The sequence below is a fragment of the Hemicordylus capensis genome, chromosome 2, assembly GCF_027244095.1.
Source record: "Hemicordylus capensis ecotype Gifberg chromosome 2, rHemCap1.1.pri, whole genome shotgun sequence".
NCBI classification, from domain to species: Eukaryota; Metazoa; Chordata; class Lepidosauria; order Squamata; family Cordylidae; genus Hemicordylus; species Hemicordylus capensis.
In genome coordinates, this window is record NC_069658.1 from 156,789,441 (window position 1) to 156,814,670 (window position 25,230).

The window sequence follows — 25,230 nt, forward strand, 5'->3', positions numbered from 1 at the left end:
CCGGATGCTTTTTGACATCCTCCATAATTTCCTGGCAGAGATCAAAGAGCAGAAGAGAGTTGGTCACTACCCACGGACTTCCTTGGGATAGCTCCATCCCCAAACACACACTTTGGACTGAGCCCTCACTTGGGCATTCCCTTCCATTCTCTGCCGCATCTCACTCACCAATACGGCCTCCATGGCATCGTCTTTACTATAGGAAAGCATATTGGAGCCTGACGACTTGGCATCTTTAACATCCTGGATGACGGATGTCAAAAACTGGCAGCTGTAGATGACCTGAAAATTAGAAGCACTGAACTGTTAGTGATGGAAGGACTCTCCGTGCCTTCCTGGAAATGGAGCGGGCACCCTGACTTGGTGGGCTGCTCTCAAGTCCTTTCTGGGGACACCACCCGCTCCATGGAATATTCTGCAGCTGCTGCTTCTCAGGGAGACTGCAGAACTGGGAAAAGGATCCGAGCAGAGAGTGGGTGCTCCCAGATCCCGGATGGGGCAAATGCCTCTCACAGGAATGTCCTGAGCTCTGTGGAGGAAGGCGTTCTCCTCAATGGTTCCCTACCTCAGCTCTGTCCACTTCCTCCTGGATAGTTGTCAAACCTGGAAGGGAAGAAGAATGGGAAGGGAGGGGGGATTCAGGAATTCCCATGAGGAATTAAGCAAGGTGAATTCCCTTTGTTGGAATTCAGGCTGGCTCCCGGGCTCCCAAGCACCAGCTGTCCCACACTCCCCAAAGAGTCAGCCCCAGTCCCAACCATTCCCCAGGAGCCTGGGGCACCTCCTCACCGATGGTGACTCCTGAGACTGCCGGGGTGACCCCTGAGGGAGTTGGAGGTGGCGCCGGATTGGGCTCAACCCGCTTGCTTCGTGGCCAGAACCTCCCTCTGGGGGGCTTGCCCTTTTCGGAGTCACTGGTGGGGGAGGTCTTAAAGAACTTTCTGCAGCATCTGCAGGCTCTTCGCAGCCTAGAAGAGAGCAGCGAGAAGTTGAGAATGCGACCCTTAAGCAGACATTGGCAGGAGAGGGGGCCAATGGGGCAGAGAAGGAGTGCAGAACAGAAGGTGGGGCAGCAATATAGGAAGCCCAATAGGCTTCCAGGTGGTGCACCGTCCTCCTTCTGGCTGAGGAATTGGGTGGAGACAGCTGCGCCAACGCTTTGGGGCGGAGACCTTTGACATATGGGGTACAGTTCTGGTCAGCCCAGTTCAGCCAGGTTATGTTAGAGCTGGGAAAGGTGCAGAAAAGGCCGGCGAAGGTGCGGAGGGGTGGAACACGGAGGCAGAATTACAGGCTCCGAAGGCAGTGCAGGGGCCACCAGGCAGCTGGACTTAGAGGTGGTGCTGCTGGTGCCGGACTGCACACTCCTAGGCGCTCCAGCCCTCTCCTCCTGCTTGCAACCCAGCCTCCTCCTCTACTCTGAGCTCATTTCATCGGGTTGCTCTGCTAAAGAGGGGTTGATTCAATTATTCCCCCCTACAATCGGGACCTCCGTGAAGCACGTCACAGTAGGCATCTTCAGAGCTGGTGCCCTTCCTAATCGGGCAGGTGGGCAGGCGGGCAGGCGGGGGTCTCTAGTCAGACCTGGCCCGGAACAGAGGGAGCCAGGCAAAGCTGTTATGGAATCCTACTCACCGTGCAAAGAAGCCTTTCTTCGTCTTCTCCCCCATTTCCCTCCCTGTCTAACTATTCCCCCCTGACTAACTATCCCTCCTCTTACTAAAAGCTGACTGTCCCTCCCTCCCCCCCTAGACCCCTCCCAAAACCACCCCAAACAAACAACAAACAACAAGCAACAAAATAACAAACACTAACACTAACTGTAACACTGAATGGATAAATAAATGGATAAATAGATAAATAGATAAATAAAGAAATGGATAAATAAAGAAACAGAAACAGAAATAGACTCTCTAATACACTCTTTTCTCGCTATCTCTCCAACTCCTCTCCACCTCGCCTCCTCCCTCCTCGCCTAACTCACCCACAAAGAGCAGCTGAGCCCCGGCGGTGTCATAAAAGAGGATGTGTCATGAGCCTCAGCAATGGCCACTGGTCCTCTTGCCTCTAGTGGTTGCTTCAGGACTAGGAGGCATCCCCTGCCAAGCGGGCAAAGAGGCACCTTTTCAAAGGGCTGATTCTCTTTATTGAACAGAGGCCGCACGGGGGAGCAGTTGGCCCTACCCACCCCCTGCCCAGTAACCCTCCAGTGGTGGTTGCTGGTGTCAATCTTAGCTTTCTCTGTAGATTGTGAGCCTTTGGGGGCAGGGAGCCATCTTTATTCCTTTATTCTTACTCCACGTAAACTGCTTTGGAAACTTGTGTCGAAAAGCGGTATATCAATAGTAGTAGTAGTAGTAGTAGTAGTAGTAGTAGAAGAAGTTCTTCCAAACCTCACCCTTCCTGTTCATATGTCTGTTGATCTGAGAAATCAGAGGACTCTCTTCCCCACCATGTTGAAAGCAAAACCACCACAGGCCCCTCAGAGCAGACCCCTCCACCTCCGCCCACTGCCATTCATCCCGAGAGCCACCTTGGTTGCTGGGATGTGCTCTTGTTTCAGCCCAACACGTGGACTCCTTCCTTCAGCGCAATCCTGACACTGATTCTCACCTGAGGGGACACACATCACTTTGCTGGCTCTGCCCTCTGGCCACTGCTCTCTGCTCTTTCCAGAGTGTGGCGATGCTGTCACTTGCCTGCCAGGAGGCAGCGTGGAGCAGGTCGGTGGCTGCTTAGCCTTCTCCACTCTGCCTCTTCATCGCTGACTTTGGCATTATTCAGCGGAGGGTGGCGGAAGATGCAGCAGCAGGTTTCTCCCTCCCTCCCTCCCTCCCTCCGAGTCTCAAAGCCAAGAGCTGATGCCCCAAGTGGAAGGAAGCTCTGAACAGCTGCCTGGCTTCCCTCTGGACCCTCTTGTTTGGGGAACAGCAGGGCTCTCCTTCCCATGCTTGGAGAGGAGGAGACCCCGTGGAAGTGAAGGAGGGAGGAGGCTATTGATGTAATAGTGCAGCAGTCAACCACAGAGAGGCAGCCGCTTGTCTTCTCCATGCTGCCTCTGGAGTCATACTTCAAAACCTGCTTGGAGGCAATGCATCAGTCATAGCTGGAGGGGCCAATATTCAGGTAGAAGAATGAGATCATGGATGCTGGTTTTGGTCTGTTTGGGTGCAGACCCAAGGAAGAGAAGTCTGGAAATGGCTTGAGTGAAGTGTATGTGCAGGTTTGAAGGGGTGACCTTCAACTTCTCTGAGAAGTGGGATGTCTCTTTCAGGTGGAGAGCGAAAGTTTTCTGAACTCTTAACGGCTGAGTCCTCACCAGCTCATGAGGTTTACAAGTAGAGGGAGTTCCCTGTCCTAAAAAGGGCGAGTGGGCAACCATGAGGGTCAATCTCAAGTGTTGTTTAGCTTTCCACAACTGCTTGGATACCAACATTGCTCGCTGCTATAAGCTGCAGCTACATTGCTTTCATAGGGCTGTAGAGCTGACAACTGATATTATGGTGAACAGCATAGCCATTGCCTGATGACGTTTGAAGACTTGGGGAAGTCTGTTTCCTGATGTCTGCTCTTCAGAGTCACAATGGCACCAGCTTCCAGCCTGCCTTTGAACCCCAACGTGAGTGACAACATGACACACTTGATGGTGGACTTCTCTCAGGAAAGGCACATGCTCCAGGCTTGAACGCTCATTGCTCAGATCCTAAAGGCGTCAACTGCAGAAAGAAACCTAGAGGAGGAAAACCTGGTCAGCATAGCTCCAGAGATGACTGATAGTCTGTCTACACAATAGAAAGGAGGATACCTGTTTTTCACAGACAGAGAAGCAAACAGCAGGTTGGATTGAAAGAACAGGGGAGAGAGAGAGAGAGAGAGAGAGAGAGAGAGAGAGAGAGAGAGAGAGAGAGAGAGACTGACTCAAAAAGACAAGTCTTTCAATGTAGCAACCAGAAATGAGAGGAATAGTTTTGTTATTGATTCAGGCACTACCCCCAAATATTCTGAATTCCCCTCAACTGTTGATAGATTTAGACAAAAATGACAAAGTTGCTGTTTGGTTTGCTGATGGGAACAATAGTTATTCAGCCAGGAGAGGAACTGCTGAACTGTCTAGTAAGCAATTGGATGGGGAAATGGAAAAGATTTTGATCCAAGATGCCCTCTTAGCCCCTGATATGGAGAGTAACTTGACCTCTGTGGGAGGTGGAGTCAATCAAAGTTGCAAAGTGACTTTGCAGGACAAAGTTTGCTACATCAGCTAAGAAGGATGATTTCATGATGACAGCCTATATGCATAAAGATGTGCTTTTTCAATTGAACTGTGTAACTGAACAGGCCAGGCTTGCAGCCTCATGCAAACACAAGAACTGTTTGACCATATGGCCTAAAAGACTAGCACTTAGGCAAATCCATGTGATAAATGAGCTTGGGAGAAATGGCTTTAGGAAGGACTTTAAAGTGGAGTCATGCAGAGAAGCTGCCACAAGGGGTCAGTGTTGCTGACTTAATCAAGGGGTGAGACCCAGCTTTTCTGCACAGACAGAGTCACAGTGTCCTTTGGAGCTAATACATTCTGATGTCATAGAAACATAGGAAGCTGCCATCTCCTGAGTCAGACCATTGGTCCATCTAGCTCAGTATTGTCTACACAGACTGGCAGCGACTTCTCCAAGGTTGCAGGCAGGAATCTCTCTCAGTCCTATCTTGGAGAAGCCAGGGAGGGGACTTGGAACCTTCTGCTCCATCCCCTAAGAGGAATCTCTTACAGTGCTAGCCTCCCATTCATATGCAACCAGGGTGGACCCCAACCTTCTCCCAACCTTGGAGAAGCCGCTGCCAGTCTGTGCAGACAATACTGAGCTAGATGGACCTATGGTCTGACTCGGTCTATGGCAGCTTCCCATGTGTTCCTAAGTCCTTGCAACTCAGATTGCCAGCCAAAGCAATAGACAAGACAACATCTGAACGATGGCTTGGGCACAAACCTTCTCTAAAGCATGTCAAAATGTTTGGATCGAAAGCTTATGCATACGTCCCAAAGGCCAGGAGAACCAAACTCATATATGGGCAAAGCTTAAGTACACCAAAATATACCTGGGATACCAATAGGGCTGGCTCATTCTAAGAGAATAGCCACTGGCGCTTGTATTGTGCCAGCTCAGATGCAGCTCTTTGATTAGAACATTGAAGTCCACTCCCCTCTTCCACATCAAGCGTGATTTCTGTGCATGACAAGCCACATCAAACAGCTTGAGATATCCCATGTGCAGCCTGGCTTGCTCTGTACAGGCCTCTGCTACAGGGTAAACTTGTCCCAGGCTAGTTAGATGGTCATGAACATGTTCCAAAGCCCAGCTTTCTAGATCAAATGGAAGTTTTGATGCTGACCATGAAACTTTGATGGAAAGAGAGAGAGAGAGAGAGATTCAACTCTGCACAAGAGACTCCCATGCTCCTTTGGAATTAGGTCAGAAATTGCACTTACTGTAAAGAAGCTACTACTCTTCGAGTTGGAGATGGAGTTCCAGTGCATCGAGCTTTTGCACCAGCTCTCCTAATGACCACTTGGGGTATTGGGAGTAGAGGTAGTTAGTGAGGGTCTCCTTACCTGTCCCTACTTGCCTCTACTCTATGGTCCCTGCCTCGACTCCTCAACTATTTCCAGTCAAGAGTCAGTCCTCTTCCTTTCCTCTTAGAGAGTAGATGGAAACATCTCTCTCTCCCTTCCTATTCATTCTGTAGCTGATAGATAGGACAAGGTTTTTCCTCTCTAAATGTACTTCACCAATACATCTTTTTCGTTTAGATTGTACAACCATCTCCATGTGTGTTCTTCACATAATTATGTGATAGCGAAAGGAAAATGATAGCTTCTGTGGACTCCACCCCACGCCTATAGGCTTTACTACCTTGAAAGAAGTTTGCTTTTGCAACGGAAGGTTGGAAGGCCATTGCGGTAGATTCAGTCTAGAACGCACAAGTCTACTTGTTGGCAGTGGTTAAACGGGTCATTAGTCAGGAGATCCATGTCTGGTGTTAGCAGCAGAGCAGATCCTTCTAGGGACACACCAAGGTAATTTGGGCATCCGGACCGCCCAGCCACGAGCCCCCACCCCCACGCGAGTCTCCCCAAAACTTCCTTTGGGGGCCCCACCCCACCAAAGCTCCATTAAAAAACCAAACCAAAGACTCTAATGGTGGCTGAGGGGTGGCAGCGAGGGCGGAGGGACGGTGTCTTGAAGCAACTGAGTGTCTTGCAGCAACTGAGATGCATGCCTGTGCAGTTTAGAGATCGTCACAAGCCCGTGACGTTACGGGGGGCAACTCAAGTTGTTCGGAGGGCAACTCAAGCCATGATATTGTTCAAAACTGAGCCAGCTTCATCCAGGTCAGGGTCTCCTTGGAAGTCCAACTGGCACTTCCCCCCTCTGTGAAGGAAGGATGTTGAGAAATGGAATACAGAAGCAAACAACTACTTATTTATATGTCATGTTTCAAGGCAACTGTTCTCAAAGTGGTTTACATACAAAAAGGAGAAGAAAGTGGCCCCCTGTCCCCCAAAGAGCTCGCAATCTAAAAAGAAGCACAAGGGAGAAGCTAGTGCCAGTCACGGAAGGAATGCTGTTCTGGAGTTGTCGCCTAACAGAAAACCTGAATTGGTCATAAAGGTCTGTTGCCAGCTCTTCAATGTCTCGGCATGAAATCAAGAGGGCTTGGTGCTAGCATCACCAAGTTCCAGATGTCCTCTTGTCTAATCAAGTGCTGAGCCTCCAGCAGGATTGTAAACTGAGAGCAGGAGCAAGCCCCAAATCCAGCCCTATGGCCATTGGTGCTCCTGTGGAGACAGCCTCTCATAAGGCATGACTGAGCCACCTCTCCTGGCTTCAGATTCTCTTTCAGCCATGAAACACACTGGGTGGCCGTGGGCCAGTCACTATTCTCCGCCTAGCCTACCTCAGAAGGCTGTTGCAAGGATAACATGGAGAACTCTACCCTCAGGGAGGAAGAGTGGGGTATAAATGTCATGGGGGTGGGGTGGGGTGGGGCAGCAGTGTTGATCTGGACCCCGGCTGACATCTGTGCTCAGCCATAAACTCACGGGTGGTCTTGATCAAGTCACACTGTGATCCTGCCTGCCCACTGGTAAAACAGCAGCTATCATGACTCACCCAGTTATGTGCAGATTAATCCCACCAAGAAAATGGTGTGTACAATCAAAGATGCGATGTCAAGACTATCATCCAGCACTGCTGTCAGTACAGAGCTCCTCTGCAACCTCTTCTCTCCAAACCTCTTCATAACATCCGCGTATATAGACTTATGCAATATACAAGACTTCCAAATGATTCGATCGGATTCCACGCAACACAGCCCAAAATCAAGCAAGATCAAAAGCCTGTCTATAGAATCATTGAGAAGTTCTGCTCCACTGGGCTAGTCTGTGAATTGAAATGTTTTGGATCTTACAGCCCTGAACTGAAGTATGCTTACTCAACGTAAGCCCTATTGATTTCAAAGGGATTTACTTCCAAGCAGCTCTGTTTAGGATTGCTGCTTTAATCTTACTTCTGCCATCTATAGATGGTGTGATATGCTTCAGGGAGTAAGACATTTTAATTTCTAGTTAAGATCAATGATGCTGAAGGTAAGAGTTTCATTAAAAAGGAAGAGCTGTGAAAGTTCTTCCCTTTGGGGAGATGAATCATGTTTGTAGTAGTCCAACTGGAATAGGAGAAAGACTGAGCTGGTCCACATAAGAAGGCCCCAAACTAGGTCCTTCTTCGTTCTCTGCATTAGTCCTCAGCGCTCTCCTGACTGTCATTTGGAAGTAGTGTCATCTTTTCAGGTGGCCTCGTCTTTTAACTTTAAGCTGATCAGATCAGAAAAGGTTTAGATACAGCAACTCAATAGGGCTTCAATGTTCTCCAGTCATCCAAAAACCTCTTCTTTCAGAGGAGAGTTGAGATGCTTTCCATTTCCAGTTCTACTCTAAAAAGCACGGAAATTCCAAGCAAAGGTGACCATGTTAAATTCCGCACCATAGAAGCTGTCAAGACTTTGTACGGTCTGGCAGCGTATGGTGGCTTTCGAAAAGAGGCTCCATGCAGCCACACTTTGCCTTGATCTCTCAGCTGGGCATTGGGCTGGGGAGGGATGTGTCTAGGCAGACATTCCAGAATGGCAGCTTCCCCAATCAACTTCCTAGAGATGCCCCAGATGAGTTTCTGCCTGGTGCACCTCTACAAGGCACGGTGCTTCCCCCAGCTGTTATGTTGCTTCGTAAATGTCTGGGCAGAAATTCAAGATATATAGTAGTTTCACTAATAGTAAGAATAAGAATGCAAATAAGAATAAGAACAATAAACTGTATTTATTAAGATAAAACAAACAAAAAATTAAATCATAACAGATCAAAAAGGGGGGAGGGGTGAAGGAAATACAAAATACAATACAGAACCATTTCAAAGTCATTGTTAAAATCAATCATGTCATATGATATGATATGGTATGGTATGTATTCTTAAAAACATATAATACTTCCAGGCAGCTATTCTCCTAGCTTCAGGAGCATTAAAAAGAAAAGGAAGCAAATGGGCGATCAGACAAACTCCTCCTTTTCATGGAAGTCCTCGAAGACAAGGCCATCTGAAGAGAAGAGAAGAGAAGAGAAGAGAAGAGAAGAGAAGAGAAGAGAAGAGAAGAGACGTAATATTCTGATGTTAATTGATTTAGGTAAGGAGGGACTTATACATACTGAACAAATGGAGGAGGGTCTAATGGGTCACTTTTTGCCTTGGGGTTTCCAAAGCGGAAGGCAAGCATGGCTTCCAGACCTCACAGTTTTGCTGCAACTTCTTTGCCTGCAAGAACCATTTTTACCCCATGAGAAGGGTTGGGAGTTTGAGACATGCCCACTCGGGAGGCCTGCCACAGACAGTCCTCCATAATTTCCTGGCAGAGATCAAAGAGCAGAAGAGAGTTGGTCAGTACCCATGGACTTCATTGGAATAGCACCAGCCTCAAACACACACTTTTGGCAGTCAGGTTTTGACTGAGCCTGCGCTTGGTCATCCTCTTCCATTCTCTGCCACATCTCACTCTCCAGTACGGCGTCCACAGCCTTGTCTTTTTCATACAACAGCATCTCACTTTCACAGGACTTGGCATCCTTAATACCGTCAATAACGGACGTCAAGAATTCAGCCCAGCAGAGGATGACCTGAATATTAGAAGCATTGAGCTGTTAGAGATGAAGGACTCTCCGTGCCTTCCTGGAAATTTAGCGGGCACCCTGAATTGGTGGGCTGCTCTCAGGTCCTTTCTGGGGACCCCACCCCCTCCATGGAATATTCCGCCTCTGCCTCTCAGAGAGAATGCAGAAGTGGGAAAGGGATCAGAGGAGAGAGTGGTGCTTCCAGATCCCGTATGGGTCAAATGCCTCTCAGAGAAATGTCCTGGGCTCTAGGGAGGAAGGCCCTTTTCTGAATGGATCCCTACCTCAGATCTTTCCATTTTCTCCACTCCAGTAGTCAGATCTGGAAGGGAAGAAGAGTTGGGGGTGGGTGGGTTTAAGGACTTTGATTCCCATTTGGAATTGAAAAACGGGGATTCCTTTCTTGGAATTAAGGCGGGCTACCAGTTCTAGGTTACAGCCCAAGTCAGCCAGCATATGTGAATAATGAGAGATTAGCATCTCCCAAAGGGAAGCGACTTCTCACCAAAGGCCTTTTCATTCAGACCCACAAGTCTGCCAGGTTCCCAAGCACTAGCTCTCTCACCTTCCCCAAAGAGTCAGCCCCAGTCCCAACCTGAGGCACCTGCTCATCGATGGTGACTCTTGATACTGCCGGGGAGCCCCCTGTGGGAGTTGGAGGTGGTGCTGGAGTAGGCTCAACGCGGTGTTTCCGTTTAAAGAACCTCCCTCTGGCGGGCTTGCCCTTGGCGGAGTCACTGACGGGGGAGGTCTTAAACAGCCGCCTGCAGCAACGGCAGACTCTTCGCAGCCTAGAAGAGAGCAGGGAGAAAGCGAGAAAGCGACCCTTAAGCAGACATTGGCAGGAGAGGGGGGCAATGGGGCAGGGAAGGAGTGCAGAACAGAAGGAGGGCAGCAATACAGGTAGCCCAATAGGCTTCCAGGTGGTGCACCGTCCTCCTTCTGGCTGAGGAATTGGGTGGAGACAGCTGCCCCAACGCTTTGGGGCAGAGACCTTTGACATATGGGGTGCAGTTCTGATCAGCCCAGCTCAGCCAGATTATGTTAGAGCTGGCAAAGTTGCAGAGAAGTACCATGAACGAGCTCAGGGGTGAATGGAAACCATGGAACCAAAAGGCAGTCCTGTTTTCAGGCACTGCATGACACTTCCTAGCTGGACCAGGCCTGTGAGGGGCCCGTGCCCAGGTTCACTTTTAAAACGAAGCAACTACAGTCATGCACACAAAATCACCTACCAATATTCAGACACCTGCACACATCTACTACCGACTGTCTGAATAGGGCTTTCATTGCACTTACCTTCAAGATGCTGATTAAGTTCCAGACAGAGGGGGCCTCCTCCAGCAAAGCCCTGATCATCCTCTGGAGCACCTCAATGTTCTCATTCTAGGGGGGGAAGAAAAGATCAGACATGAGTATATGAGTGACAACCGGTCTTGAGAATGCAGCATTGAAAAAGCACTCATGCTTATCGTGGTATTGTGTTTCATTCCAGTTGGGCCAAGAAACCACCAGGGCATATGGAAGTGGGAAAGGGTGCTCACAATTCACCCCGAAGAAGAGCTTATACATTCAATCTCAGAAAAGTAAGAAACCACCTCTGCAGGGAGTCACACCATTTCAAACTTGGTCATTCTTTGGGAACTCTCCCGTTCAGTGTGGGGTCAAATATTCACTTTCCAAAGTGTTTTGGCAACCAGTTCAAACACCTGGAACCAGTTTAGTTACATTTCCTACAGAATAATATCCAAACTCTTAGCTTGCCATGTAACTCTAGAAAAAGACAACCATGGGACTTGACTTGAGAAGGAAGCATCATGCCAGTCTTTCTGAATGAAACCAATGATGGAATGATGGAACACCATCTTCTGAACTGGTTACCACTACAGGGCTTCGCTTCTGGTTCCAGTTGGGGCCAACCGGGAGATTTTCAGTTGACACTGAATTCTCCCTTCTTCATAGAACATATTAGGACAAAGCAAAACTGTGGCATCCTTACATAGAAAAGATTCCCAAGTGGTCTCAAATGGGACAAGTAGCCCAGGAGTGGAAGCAGCGGGAGTTTGTGGCGCAGGAGAAAAAAAGCTCAATAAGAATATCCCTGCGTCCCTGGGTCATGCTCTGTTACCCATGTCTTGGTCTGTGGAGTCACACCAGCTGACTGGGGATGTGGATGGTAACTGTGCCTGTTGGTGGGGGCTGGCGTTACAGAACTGTAAGACAGCAATAAAACCACAAAGAAGACATTGGAAATGGGTTGAGTGGTGGGTAGCACCCATCATGCCCAACTCTCTCTGGTGCCCCCAGAAACCAGTTATTTATTTATTTATTTGAAACATTTAATCTACCGCCCACTCCAAAGACTCCGGGCAGTGCACAAAAACATGCAAAGAAGGCAACATTAAAAATCACGTTTTAAATTAAAAACTCAAGTAACTAACAAAAAACAAATATTTAAAGTACAGGGCAAAAGTCTGGTGAAAAAGAAAAGTCTTCAATAGAGATTTGAAGATCAGTAAGGAAGGGGCTAGACGGATCTGAAGGGGAAGAGTGTTCCAAAGAAGTGGGGCAGCACCCAAAAAGGCCCTTTCCCGGGTCCTAGAGCCCCGAACCTCTCGGAAATCAGGGACCGACTAAAGGGCCATTAGAGACGATCTAACCGGAAGGGATGTAACTGGAAAGGGAGAGGCGGGTCTGTAGGTAGACAGGCGCCAAGCCCTGCAAGACTTTCAAGGTCAGAACCAGGACCTTAAATTGAACTCGGAAGCCAATAGGCAACCAGTGCAATGACTGCAGGAGAGGTGTTACCCCATCATATTTTCTGGCACCCATGGGAAGGCGAGCCGCTGCATTCTGGACCCGCTGTAGCTTCCTGATCGTCCTCAAAGGGAACCCTAGCTAGAGAGCTCATCACAGCAATCACCAAGAAATATTACACACAGACACATAGAGCTGAGCTGCCACTGTCCCTTTCTCCCCACAACACCATCTCACACACAGACTACCAAACCAGAGCTCTAGGAAGGAAGGAAGGAAGGAAGGAAGGAAGGCACCCAAGTACTGCTTTTGTCGATCTGAGATGCAGCAAAACCAGATCGTTATACCGACAAGAGAACAGCATTACACTCAGTGCAGAGAAAAGGACATTACAGAATCAAACCTCCTTGCCTCTCCTGAGGCACAGCATGGAGCAGAAAACCCCCCAACCAAACCATCCCGCAGAAGAAGGTCAGAGTTCCACTGGGTAGGAACCTCCTGAGGGATCAGGTGTTCAGGTAGGTCCAGCTCAAGCTGCCTCTCCTTCAGCATGCACTGAGCCTTTTCACCCCGGTGGAAATGGCCGGCTATCTTGTGGCGCTTCTCCGCAAGAGCGCCATGGGAGCAGCAGGGGCCCGTAGCCAGGGTGTGTCCCAGGTTGTACACTGAGGCTGGCTATGGGCCTGAGCAGGGCCTGTGTGGTGGGAGCCCCCTATTGCAAGTGCCCTTCGCATCCTGGAGGCTTGGGAGCAGCAGCAGCAGCTGCTGCTGCTAGCCGAGGGCACACCAGACCCATTGCTGCCAGCAGGAGAATGGACCTGCAGGTGAAAGGGGTCGCAGGTGCAGCAGCACCACTATCGTCCCAAGACGCTTGGGCTCCTTTCCCATGCTGACCCATGTAGGTGCAGACAGTATCTACTACCCACTACTACCCAGTACCTGCTACTCAGTAGGTGCAGAAAGCATGTCTATGGTCACTAAGGCAGAACTTGAATTGATCCCACACCAGGCTGCCACCATGCTCACCGGCCCGTGGGTGGTGAGGCTGCTGGTTCCTTCGGGAACTAAACCATCACAACTGCAGACTGGCATTGCTAAGGGGGATTGGGGGCATGGTGAGACCGATCTCCAAGCGAGACCACTCTGGTTGGGCTAGCAGCCAAAGCAGTCGGCACCTCCTCCACAACATGTATTCAACATCAGTCAGTCACTGCCCATCCCTTTGTCTAGTGCACACAGAGAGATGCAGCAAGTTCTCATCATCACTGGCAAGAAGCAAGCAGCCTGGCCTCTATTGGAGGGTTTCCTTCTCTCAGGTTCAGGATTACATGTCAAAAGGATCTTCACTTTCAAAGAGTGTTCTAATCGGAGGCACCTTCAGCTCAAGATGCAAGTGCCTTACAGTTCTGTGTCCCCCTTGTGAGGAACCAGCAGGGCCGGTGCTACCGTTAGGCCAACTAGGCAGCAGAGTGCAGACCTCAGGGGGGCGCAGAGTGTCGAGTGTCAATGAGTTTGCCTAGGGCGCAAAAGAGTCTTGCACCCACCCTGGGAACAAGTGCACCAACATCCTACCGTTGGTTTTTTCTGCTAGTTAGATTGTCTTCAACATGTTCCAAAGCCCAGCTTTCTAGGCCATATGGAAGTTTTGATGCTGTCCATGAGATGTATTTGACATTACGAGAGGGAGGGAGGGACAGATAAACCTCTTCATTTGTCTCTGCTCAGGAGACTTCCGTGCTCCTTTTGAAATTGAACGTACTGTAAGGAAGTTGCTATTATTAGCTCTGCTGTGGAATACAAAACTACACTTCTCTTGAAGATGTGACCACATTTGTTACCACATGAGAAACAACAGACCGATCAGGAAGACGTGTCATTCCAGCACAGAGCAGCATGTCTTGACACCATGCAGAACTCAGTGGCGAGAATCCCAAGGAACACATTAGAAGAGAGCCTTTCATACTGGAATCTTCAACTTCAGTTAGAAACTGTTGTTACAAGCAAAGAAGTGTGTACTGTCCCTCTCCTTGATCTGTCTGACAGCCTTGAGGTGCGTCAGGGAGATGAAAGAGAAGACCATGAATGGTTTGGTGCAAGTGTCATCCGCAGTAACATGCAAGAAGCCCACATGTGCAAGCCTGTGCTGCCAAAGAGCAGAGCGGAGGGGAGGGCCAGCAGACCCACACACCTTTCTCCTCCCCCTGGTAGGCATGCTGGTCTATGCAAGTCTCTGTGCTTCTCACTCTGGTGGATTGCACCTAGCAGCCAATGCTTCACCGCACCTCGCTGAAGTTAGAGTTCAGGATGAATGTGGCAGGAGCTGGTCACCCCCAGACCAAGTTTGTAATCTCCAAAGCCACCAATTCTTCAACACAGCAAGACACTCTTGCTTTTTCTGTGCAATTCTCCATTCGGTATAGAGAACCCGTGCTATCTGAGAGCTTCCTTTAGGGTTAAGGTATGACCTGCTCCCGTCGGCTGTGCAGGCAGAGAGAATAAAGAGTATACCTAGGGAAGATAGAATCTGCCCTTGTGGTTAGAGGGAGATTGAAACCATCCAACATGTATTGCTCCCTTGTCTGTTTTACAGAGAGTTAAGACCCTCCCTGATATCTCCTTGTCTGGCACCCTTTCCAGGATGCTCAGGAGATTTTTGTGTCTCTTAGGGCCAGCAACAACATGCCTCCTGGCCATGAAGGAGGAGGATCCATGGTTTGCCTATAAAGCAGAACCCTTTATAGCCCTCCCAGAGATGGTGATATGAAAGGAAACCCCTTCATTCATTCATTCATTCCCTGGGCCTGCTTTGGATCTTCTTTACAGATATCATGGGAGCATTGTGGAATTAAAAGGGCATGGCTGAAGTTGTCCTCAGGTTGAATTCAAACCCAGTTATCCATGGATCCTGTATCTGCATTGGGAGTAGAGGTCGTGAGTGGGGGTCTCCCTCAACTATTCTACCTGCCTCTACTCTATGACCCCTGATCTGACTCTTCCGCACTTCCTGTGCTGATGAGTCTCAATCCTTCCTTTCCCAATCAATCAGGGCGGCTGGAAGGAAGGGCACGGCCTGCTCCCCACCCGTTAAATGTGTTGAAAGTTGCTCTTTATGGAAGGAGCGGAAGCAGCAGTGCCCGGGCTGACGCCTTGCCTGCACATGCTCCAAGCGATGTGCTTGCATGATGGCCAGTTTGAAGAACTACTCCGAGAGAGAGAGAAAATAAGATTCCAGGATCAGAGTTCCAGTATCGATTGATTGATTTTATTGAACGTATTTCTGTACCACCCGAAACGTATGTCTCTGGGAGGTTTACAATAAACAGTACATATGAAAGAAAAATAAAACATGAAAATCGTGTATTGTCCTTGCTTGGTGTGAAAATGTGAAAGACACCAATTTTTGTATGATACTGAAAACAAAATCCCACAATTAATACATCCTTTATTGGGTCTGTTGGGCAAAATAAAGAAAGCATCTCCAAAGGGAAAACCTCTTCTGGCCATGACTTCCTGATGGGGGAAAGAAGGGAAAGAAGGGCTGGATAAGAGGTGGTGATGGACTTCCTGGCCCCTGCTCAGCGGTCGCTGCAGCGGTGCTGGCGAGAGGGAAGACAGGGAATGTGGCGGCACTCACGGCAGGAATCAGCTGGACTTGCTCGGCTGCTGGACAGTGGAGCGCCACAGGATCGATCCAGCCCACGGACCCTGAGTTGGACATCCCTGTTGGAGGTTGTTGTGTCTTATAGACAGGTCAGTAGAGTTGAATGACGTCTTCCCTTTCATCAATGGGCCAGATCCCATTGGGATGTACATTGGGTAGTGAGGTCTTCCAGTCTCATGCCTTCACAGGTATCTTCTATGGTTGGCTTCGATGTACTTGAGGGCTTCACACGGTACACGTACCCTGAGTTGTATGAACTCGGTCCAACAGAGTGTGGATTTGGAAAACAGGGACCTATGTAAGATAAAGGGGAGGAGGGTTAACGCAATGCAGTTTTTAAAAAAGCCTTGCCATGAACTGGAGCACAACTTCTTATGATGCTGCTATGTGGAAGAACTGCATGCAGACAGCACTGTGTGTGCTGTCAGCCTAAACTCTGTGTGTGCACCGACAGCCTAAATTCTGCAACAGGCAAGGTTGAGTTCTGCGATGGGATAACTGGTGCAAATTAAACCACTTCCCATTATTTCTCTCACTTTGAACAAAACAATTGTGCTTCTGTTGACTATAGGAATGGAAAGGGAAGGGTACACAGCCATGAAGTTGTGGCCTCTGGAGACTGGAAATGTCTCCAGGGCCAGTTACTCTCCCCCTGCTAAATGAAGAGAATCACCATGTTAAAAAGGTGCCTCTTTGCCCCGTTAGCAGGGTCCTTCAGCATTCAAGGCCCAGGGGTCTTGCAACAGTATCAAAATCCTCTTAAGAACCATTTGCGTACCTTTCTAAAATCACAGGGGCTAGAAATTGGCTTTTTCTTTCAAAGAGGAACAGAAAGCTGAGACTCAAGAAGCTGAATTCTGTAACCGGATTCTGAAGACATTTTGGCACTTAAAAAATGCTGAAAATGGTCCCAATAACTACACAGCTCTGAAGAACATTCTTCTGCCATCCATCCTCTTGCAGTCAAAGCTCCACATGATTGACCCTTCCAAGAGAATTAACACCTCCTTGGGAATATCCTTTTTTGTATGTATGAGGGCAAGTTGGGCTCCAGCATTTTTCAAAAATGGTAGGGCATGCTATTCAGTTTGGCCCTCCCTTTCTTCGCTCCAGGTGCTGAAAGAGCTTCAGGTACTCCGAGGGAGACAGAGGCCTGGGATCTCCAATTGGATCTGAAGGTGTGGAACCCCATGCGATGTCCAGAGCTGTTTCAGCATCTTCCTCTGAGGCGGATTCTTCAGTTCAGGAATTTGGTGGTAGAGGGTCAAGGTCCGGCTGCTTAGGTGGTTGAGTTCTTTTATCTCTTGACTGAGACCAAGACCGGCAGTGCTGAGGAGAATGTGATCGGGACCGAGCGTCTGGATGGTCCAATCTCCCCGGATATTGGTTTCGATGTGGAGCCCAAGAGCAAGGGTGAAGATAGAGTCCTCTATCACCAATGCCAGATCTGTCGTCGAAGAAGTTAGTGGAACGATCAGGCATGATCAGATGGAGAGTAGTCCCAGTGTCGAGGTTCTCAGTAGCAATATGCCGAATCCTATGGGATAGTGTTTTGGAGAGTACAGATGGTGAGGGGATTCCCTGTGGCCCGGAGAGCCTTGGTATCACGTAGGGTCTCTTCTCGCTCATTGGTATGGTGCAGGAGACTCTTTTCGGTCCGGAGGCGGCCGGTCTTGAGAAGACCAGCTAGTGTTGATGGTATCATCCTCCATATGTGCTTTGTTGATGTCACCTTCAGGATCGGAGGGTGATCTTGGTGTGACTTCTCTGGGGTCTCCCTTGTTGTGAGTGGAGCGGTCTCTCGAGTCTATGTTGGGATGGTAATGATCCCTGTCTTGGCCCGGAAGTCACTGTGCAGACTTAAGGTTTGTAGATACCCAAGTCAGCTTTTTTGGAATCAGAGCTGATGACTGAGACTTTTTTGTGGACTTTAGGCAATAGAGATATCAGGGTGGGAGTGACGAGCTTCACGGTCGACACTCTATTGGCAGCACAGTGTAGCGTGTGCATTGGCTGAGGAATCTTTTCATTCGTAGTTGGTGAAAAATGCTGAGAATAGAAATAAATATAGAAACATTTGATTTAGTTAAGATGCGTATTCCAAAGTCCTGGGGAACCCTAGAAAAGGCTCGGTTTTGGGTCAGCACCAGCTGAACCAGTGGCAACTGCAACCAAACCTCCCCAGATGATCTGAATAGGAAGCAGCAGGGTTCATGAAGAAGGTAGCATTTCCTTTAATATCTTAGGCCCAAGCCCCAGAAACCAGCCTGGCTGCTGAATTCTACATACATTCTGCATACTACAGACAAAAACTGCCCATTGTACAGTGCATGGCACTAGTGCAGGATGTTACTAGCATATGCGCCACTGTTTCCAGCTGGTCTATCTCCAGGAATGGACGTAGCTGGCATATCAGCCTAAGCTGATAGAAAGCCCTCCTGGCCAGTGCCTCAACCTGAGAGACCAGGAAGAGGCTTGGGTCCAGAAGTACTCCCAGACTACATACGGGCTCTTTCTGGGAGTGTCACTCCATCCAAAACAGGCAGATCTAAGCCACTTCCTATGTCCCAACTTCCCACCATGAGTACCTTTGTCTTCCTTGGATTCAGCCTCAGTTTGTTCTCCCTCATCCGGCTCATCAAGGACTCCAGGTAAGTCTTTCGGGAAGTTAGGCCATTTCCTAATGAAGTTGAGATGGAGAAAGAGGTTTGGGTGTCAGTATATGGATAACACCCTGCTCCAAATCCCGGACGATTTCCCCGCACCGTTCCATGTAGATATTAAAAAGCATTGGAGATAGAATGGCCCCTGTGCAACCCCATACAATAGCTCTCCTTTGGAAGAGCAACAATCTCCAAGCAACAGCATCTGGGACCTACATGAGAAGTAGGAGTGGAGCCACCGCAAAGCGGTGCCTCTCACTCCCTACCCCTCTCCCTACCCCTTCATGCGCTCCAGTAGGTGCCATGATTCACTGATATCAAAAGGATCAGCTGAGAGATCCACAAGGATCCACAGGCTCACACTCCCCCTGTCAATTCCCAATTGGAGATCACCCAACCAAGGACCAAGTCCTTCTCAACCCCATAGCCCACCCGGAAGCCATTTTGAAATGGGCCCAGATCATCTCCTTCTTCCAAGACTCCTGGAGCTGAGATGGCACTACCCTCTCAGTCCCCTTGCCCTACCATGGGAGGTTGGAGACAGGCCTAGAATGGGATCCAATGCAGGTTTCTTCAACAGTGGTCTAATCATGGCCTTCCTGAGGCAAGGAGGCATCCTGCCCTTCCTCAGAGAAGCATTCATGATGCTTCCAAGACCTTCTCCAATCACCTCCTTGCAAGATGGTATAAGCCATATTGGGCAAGGATCAAGAAAACAGGTAGTCAAGTGAAGTCTCCCAAGCAGCTTGTCCACATCCTCCGTGCTCACAAATGGAAAATGATCCAATTTCACAGTGCAAGAGGAGCTGCCGGACACCTCCACAGTAGGCTCTGCACTACCTGTCGAGTCTAGTTCCGTTGGATGAAGAGAGTTTTCATTTAAACATCTCGTTTAAAATGTCAGAGTGGGTAACTGATGGATCCAAATACTCATTCAAGGGAGGAGGGTCATGTACTAACCCTTTCACAACTCGAGACAACTCTGCTGAACGTGAGCTTGCAGAAGCAATGCGGGCAGAAAAGAACTGCTTCTTTGTGGCACGCATGTGATTGATGGATGGAGTGCTGTCAAGTCGGTGTCAACTCTTAGCGACCACATCATTTTGATCATGGAAAGGCAAAATGTTCATAATAAAAACGATTTTGCCGTCCCATGAATTCTTTGCTTTGCATCAATATTGGGTTTCTGTATCATGTACCTTTTTCACATAAGAAGTAATAGAGCTTCTCCTGCTAACTTGGCAAAGAGGTACCTTTAACATGGTGATTCTCTTTATTTAGCGGGGGAGAGTAACTGGCCCTATCCACCCCGAGCACAGTATCTCCAGTGACAGTTGCTGGTGTCTGTCTTATGTTTCTTTTTAGATTGTCAGCCCTTTGGGGACAGGGATCCATCTTAATGATTTATTATTTCTCTGTTTAAACCGCCCTGAGCCATTTTTGGAAGGGCGGTATAGAAATAGAATAAATTATAAAGAATAAATACTTCCAAATTGGATCTATCCGGTTTCTAATGTCAGAAAATGAAATTAGAGCCAAAGAAGATGTTTCCCATTTCAGGAGTAACCTGAAGGGTGTGTCTGTAGGGTGAGACCACTGTGCTTGGAATTTGAGCAAAAGCTCTACAGATCCTACAGACGATTGCTGTCTGGAACACAAGACCGAAGGGATGGAATCAGGATGACAGAAATGGGGATCTGCTGAGTCAAAGACAGCAGCCAAGACAGGAGGTTCATTGAGGCCGGGTGGGCCAACGTATATGACGACACTTGGCTTGGTGGATCCTGGGTGGTTTAGACCTGCATTCAATGTTTGTGTACAATTCCATATGGGAACACGAACCAGTGATCCTGTTCTTACGTGTGCACGGAAGGTGTCAGGGTTTCCATATGAGAGCCACTTTCACTTTGACATGCAACACTACCATAACACTGGGGGGGAACAAAACATAAAATGGTAACCCTCAAAAGAGTTTGCATTGGGGGAGACTTATTACTGAATGACCTCAAACCTGAAAGAAAGAGCCACCTATTTGTACTTACATTCAATAAAATGAGAGAGAGAGAGAGAGAGAGAGAGAGAGAGAGAGAGAGAGAGAGAGAGACAGACACCTTTCCTCTAGGAAGTGGGATGTCTGTTTTGGAATTTGGACTGTTAGCCCATCCATCAGTAGTTCTAGCCTGTCATGAAAGAAAGAAAGAAAGAAAGTCACATGACCCAGGCCAGTCAACCTAATACAGCAGAAGTGACTTTCTTTCCAACTAGTATCATAAAGGGGAGATCGAAAAATACCCAACCCACCAACCAACCCATTCACAAGAAGCAACTCCAAAAGCTCACGGCACATAGGCAACTAAGCAGGGGGAAAGCATCTTTTTTCCAGAGATTTGCATCGGAGGATAAAATGGGCCACAAGCTGGGGCAAGTCCTCTCCGCCTTTCCCTGTTCTTTCTTCTGTTTTTCCTCAGCATCCAGCCCTCAGAGGGATACCTGCAATCGTTCACCGGGCTCCCCAGAGCTCACCTGTCTATCGACAGACCTATCTTCCATTAATTGGCGTAATTCTTCAGCGAAGCCGGTGGCACTCCCGACATCTCCAAGGGAATCCCGCAACATAAAGATGCATTGTGCAAAGCTGTCTGTCCTGAATCTACTGCCACTGGGTAACCAAGTTCTAGTATTGTTGGAGTGGTTGTTCTCTCTCAGCCTAGAAAACCAAACAAAAAGACCAAAGATTGAGTCTCCGGCTCAAATGGCTATTCAGCCACTCCTACCCTCTCCATTCTGATACTCATACCATTCTCAAATTCCTCCTCCTCGTCGAAGTCCTCCAGGACAAGATCGTCTGAAGGGAAGAGAAGAGAAAAGATTGGGTTTTCTTCTTTCCATTGGCTAAGAGAAGAGCTAAGGAGGGACAGGTCCATGTTGAATAAATGAGGAGGTTCTAATGGGTCACTTTTTGCACTGGGCTTGCCAAAGCGGAAGACAAGCATGGCTTCCAGACCTCGCAGTTTAGCTGCAAGGACTTTCCCAAGAAGAACCGTGTTTGCCCATGTGAGAGGGGTTGGGAGTTTGAGACATGCCCACTTGGGAGGCCTGCCACAGAGAGGTCAGAGCAAAACTGGGGCTCCTTGGACGAATGATGACCTTTGTCACCCAGGCCCATTCTGGGATTCCAAGGAGACAGTTCTGCCCTCCCCACTTCCCTGGAAATTGGCATTACCTTTGATGGTGCTTTTAATCAAATGATGAATCAAGTCGTCTTCAATGCGGGAGAGAGCCTTGTGTGTGGTCAGCTGTAGAAATTAAGACGGACATGTTTCTTTCATGTCAACGTGACACCATATCCAAAGCAGTGAGGAACTGAAGATGACCCAGTTGGGAACAAAGTTGAGGAATCCCAAAGATGGAGTGTGGCTCTTCTGGGCACTGGGCAGCCCGAAGAGACATGGGGTGGGGGTGGGTGACAGCTCTGTCCTGTTCCTCCTGTTCCTCGGTGAGCCCCAGTGGAAACAGCCCCTCTCCAGCAAGTGTGCTGCCAGGCAGCCCCCGTGTGAGCAGAGACCAATGGGAGGTCTTCTTCTGAACCTGGAAGCTGACAAGGGGTCCCAGAGGATGCTGAAGCAGAGCCAAGCCATGTCCACAGCAGGGTACTTACTTCCACATTGGGCAGTCTGGCCACATGCTGCAGGACGTAGACGTAGGCTTCTCGGCCCAGAGCCTGCAGCCGGGGCTCCTCTGATTCAATATACCTGTGGAGCTCCTGTGGGTTGAAACAGCAGCTCAGAGTCATCGCACTGGCCTAAATCATCCCTTGCCATGCTACTGAGAGCTAAGCCCAGTAGGAATTTGTTCCACTGCAGGAACATCCCTTGGTTGCGTCCCAATGGAGTCTAAGGAGGATCTAATTCCATATAAACATCCCCGCCCCCAATAAAGTTGACAAGATCTTCAATATTTCTGAAAGTTGCTTATGGGAGTGATGGTTTTCTCTGTCTTCTCAGCCAGTTGGCTTCTAATAAGGAAGTGACCTATTTGTATCTTAAATACACCAAGAGGATGGGGTCTGCTGCCTCTTTCTGTCAGACCACGTTCAGATGTCAGAGAGGATGAAGACAGAAGCCCCATTCACACCTTATGTTGCACACTCGGACCACAAGTGGAGAGTGCACAGGGGCAGATCTGGACACAGGGACTGCAATTCATACATGCTGTTGAATACAGGCACTGCCTGACACTCCCTCTCTGTACCAGTTCTGTGAGGGGCCCGTGCCCAGTTTCCGTTTGAAAAGAAATGCCACTACAGTCATGCACGTACCAGCGTTCAGACACCTGCACGCATCTACTACCTAACATCCCAATAGGGCTTTCATTGCGCTTACCTTCAAGATGCCAATGGTGCTGTAGACAGAGGGGGCCTCCTCCAGCAGCCCCCTGAGCATATCCTTAAAGGATGCCATGTTCTCCTTGGAGGGGGGAAAGAGAAGATCAGTCATGAGTAGGAGACACAACCGGTCTTGAGAATACAAGATTGAAAAATCACTGGTACTGACAGTGGTATCACGTTTTCTTCGCAAGAGAAAAAAGCCCAAGAAGTACAGTATTTACCTGGGTCCCTGGGTCCACTTGGTTCAGCCCGGACACCGCCACGTTGAGGACTGCTGCCTTGAGATTGAAGGGCATAGGCAGCTTCATTTTGCTGGAGGGAGAAAGATGAGATTTCGTAGTGTGAGGCGGGCTGGTGATCCAGCCAATGGAAGCTCCTCTAGAGAAGAGGAACATGGCAACCCAGCAAGAGTCAAAAACGACGACAGGTCTGTGATGGTTTCCCTTCTTTTTTTCAAAAATGACCAATCCCCGTCTGGGGAGGCCCTGATTCACAAAAGGCCGTAGTACTTAAGAAGATTTCTTTCTAAAAGAAAAACCTTCACAATAATGGCCATCTTTTGGGAAAGGGGAGATCCAGTTACAGATCTGGCCAGGTTTGCCACTGCCCTTTCCTGACACAACCCCCTCCTATTTAATCCCCGTGGGCTATAAGCATACGTGAGTTCCGTGACGGCGTCCAGGCTTAACCGCAGCAGGAACCCAGGGTCCGGATGCTTTTTGACATCCTCCATAATTTCCTGGCAGAGATCAAAGAGCAGAAGAGAGTTGGTCACTACCCACAGACTTCCTTGGGATAGCTCCATCCCCAAACACACACTTTGGACTGAGCCCTCACTTGGGCATTCCCTTCCATTCTCTGCCGCATCTCACTCACCAATACGGCCTCCATGGCATCGTCTTTACTATAGGAAAGCATATTGGAGCCTGACGACTTGGCATCCTTAACATCCTGGATGACGGATGTCAAAAACTGGCAGCTGTAGATGACCTGAAAATTAGAAGCACTGAACTGTTAGTGATGGAAGGACTCTCCGTGCCTTCCTGGAAATGGAGCGGGCACCCTGACTTGGTGGGCTGCTCTCAAGTCCTTTCTGGGGACACCACCCGCTCCATGGAATATTCTGCAGCTGCTGCTTCTCAGGGAGACTGCAGAACTGGGAAAAGGATCCGAGCAGAGAGTGGGTGCTCCCAGATCCCGGATGGGGCAAATGCCTCTCACAGGAATGTCCTGAGCTCTGTGGAGGAAGGCGTTCTCCTCAATGGTTCCCTACCTCAGCTCTGTCCACTTCCTCCTGGATAGTTGTCAAACCTGGAAGGGAAGAAGAATGGGAAGGGAGGGGGGATTCAGGAATTCCCATGAGGAATTAAGCAAGGTGAATTCCCTTTGTTGGAATTCAGGCTGGCTCCCGGGCTCCCAAGCACCAGCTGTCCCACACTCCCCAAAGAGTCAGCCCCAGTCCCAACCATTCCCCAGGAGCCTGGGGCACCTCCTCACCGATGGTGACTCCTGAGACTGCCGGGGTGACCCCTGAGGGAGTTGGAGGTGGCGCCGGATTCGGCTCAACCCGCTTGCTTCGTGGCCAGAACCTCCCTCTGGGGGGCTTGCCCTTTTCGGAGTCACTGGTGGGGGAGGTCTTAAAGAACTTTCTGCAGCATCTGCAGGCTCTTCGCAACCTAGAAGAGAGCAGCGAGAAGTTGAGAATGCGACCCTTAAGCAGACATTGGCAGGAGAGGGGGCCAATGGGGCAGGGAAGGAGTGCAGAACAGAAGGTGGGGCAGCAATATAGGAAGCCCAATAGGCTTCCAGGTGGTGCACCGTCCTCCTTCTGGCTGAGGAATTGGGTGGAGACAGCTGCGCCAACGCTTTGGGGCGGAGACCTTTGACATATGGGGTACAGTTCTGGTCAGCCCAGTTCAGCCAGGTTATGTTAGAGCTGGGAAAGGTGCAGAAAAGGCCGGCGAAGGTGCGGAGGGGTGGAACACGGAGGCAGAATTACAGGCTCCGAAGGCAGTGCAGGGGCCACCAGGCAGCTGAACTTAGAGGTGGTGCTGCTGGTGCCGGACTGCACACTCCTAGGCGCTCCAGCCCTCTCCTCCTGCTTGCGACCCAGCCTCCTCCTCTACTCTGAGCTCATTTAATCGGGTTGCTCTGCTAAAGGAGGGGTTGATTCAATTATTCCCCCCTACAATCGGGACCTCCGTGAAGCACGTCACAGTAGGCATCTTCAGAGCTGGTGCCCTTCCTAATCGGGCAGGTGGGCAGGCAGGCAGGCGGGGGTCTCTAGTCAGACCTGGCCCGGAACAGAGGGAGCAAGGCAAAGCTGTTATGGAATCCTACTCACCGTGCAAAGAAGCCTTTCCTCGTCTTCTCCCCCATTTCCCTCCCTGTCTAACTATTCCCCCCTGACTAACTATCCGTCCTCTTCCTAAAAGCTGACTGTCCCCCCCTCCCCCCCAGATCCCTCCCAAAACCACCCCAAACAAACAACAAACAACAAGCAACAAAATAACAAACACTAACACTAACTGTAACACTGAATGGATAA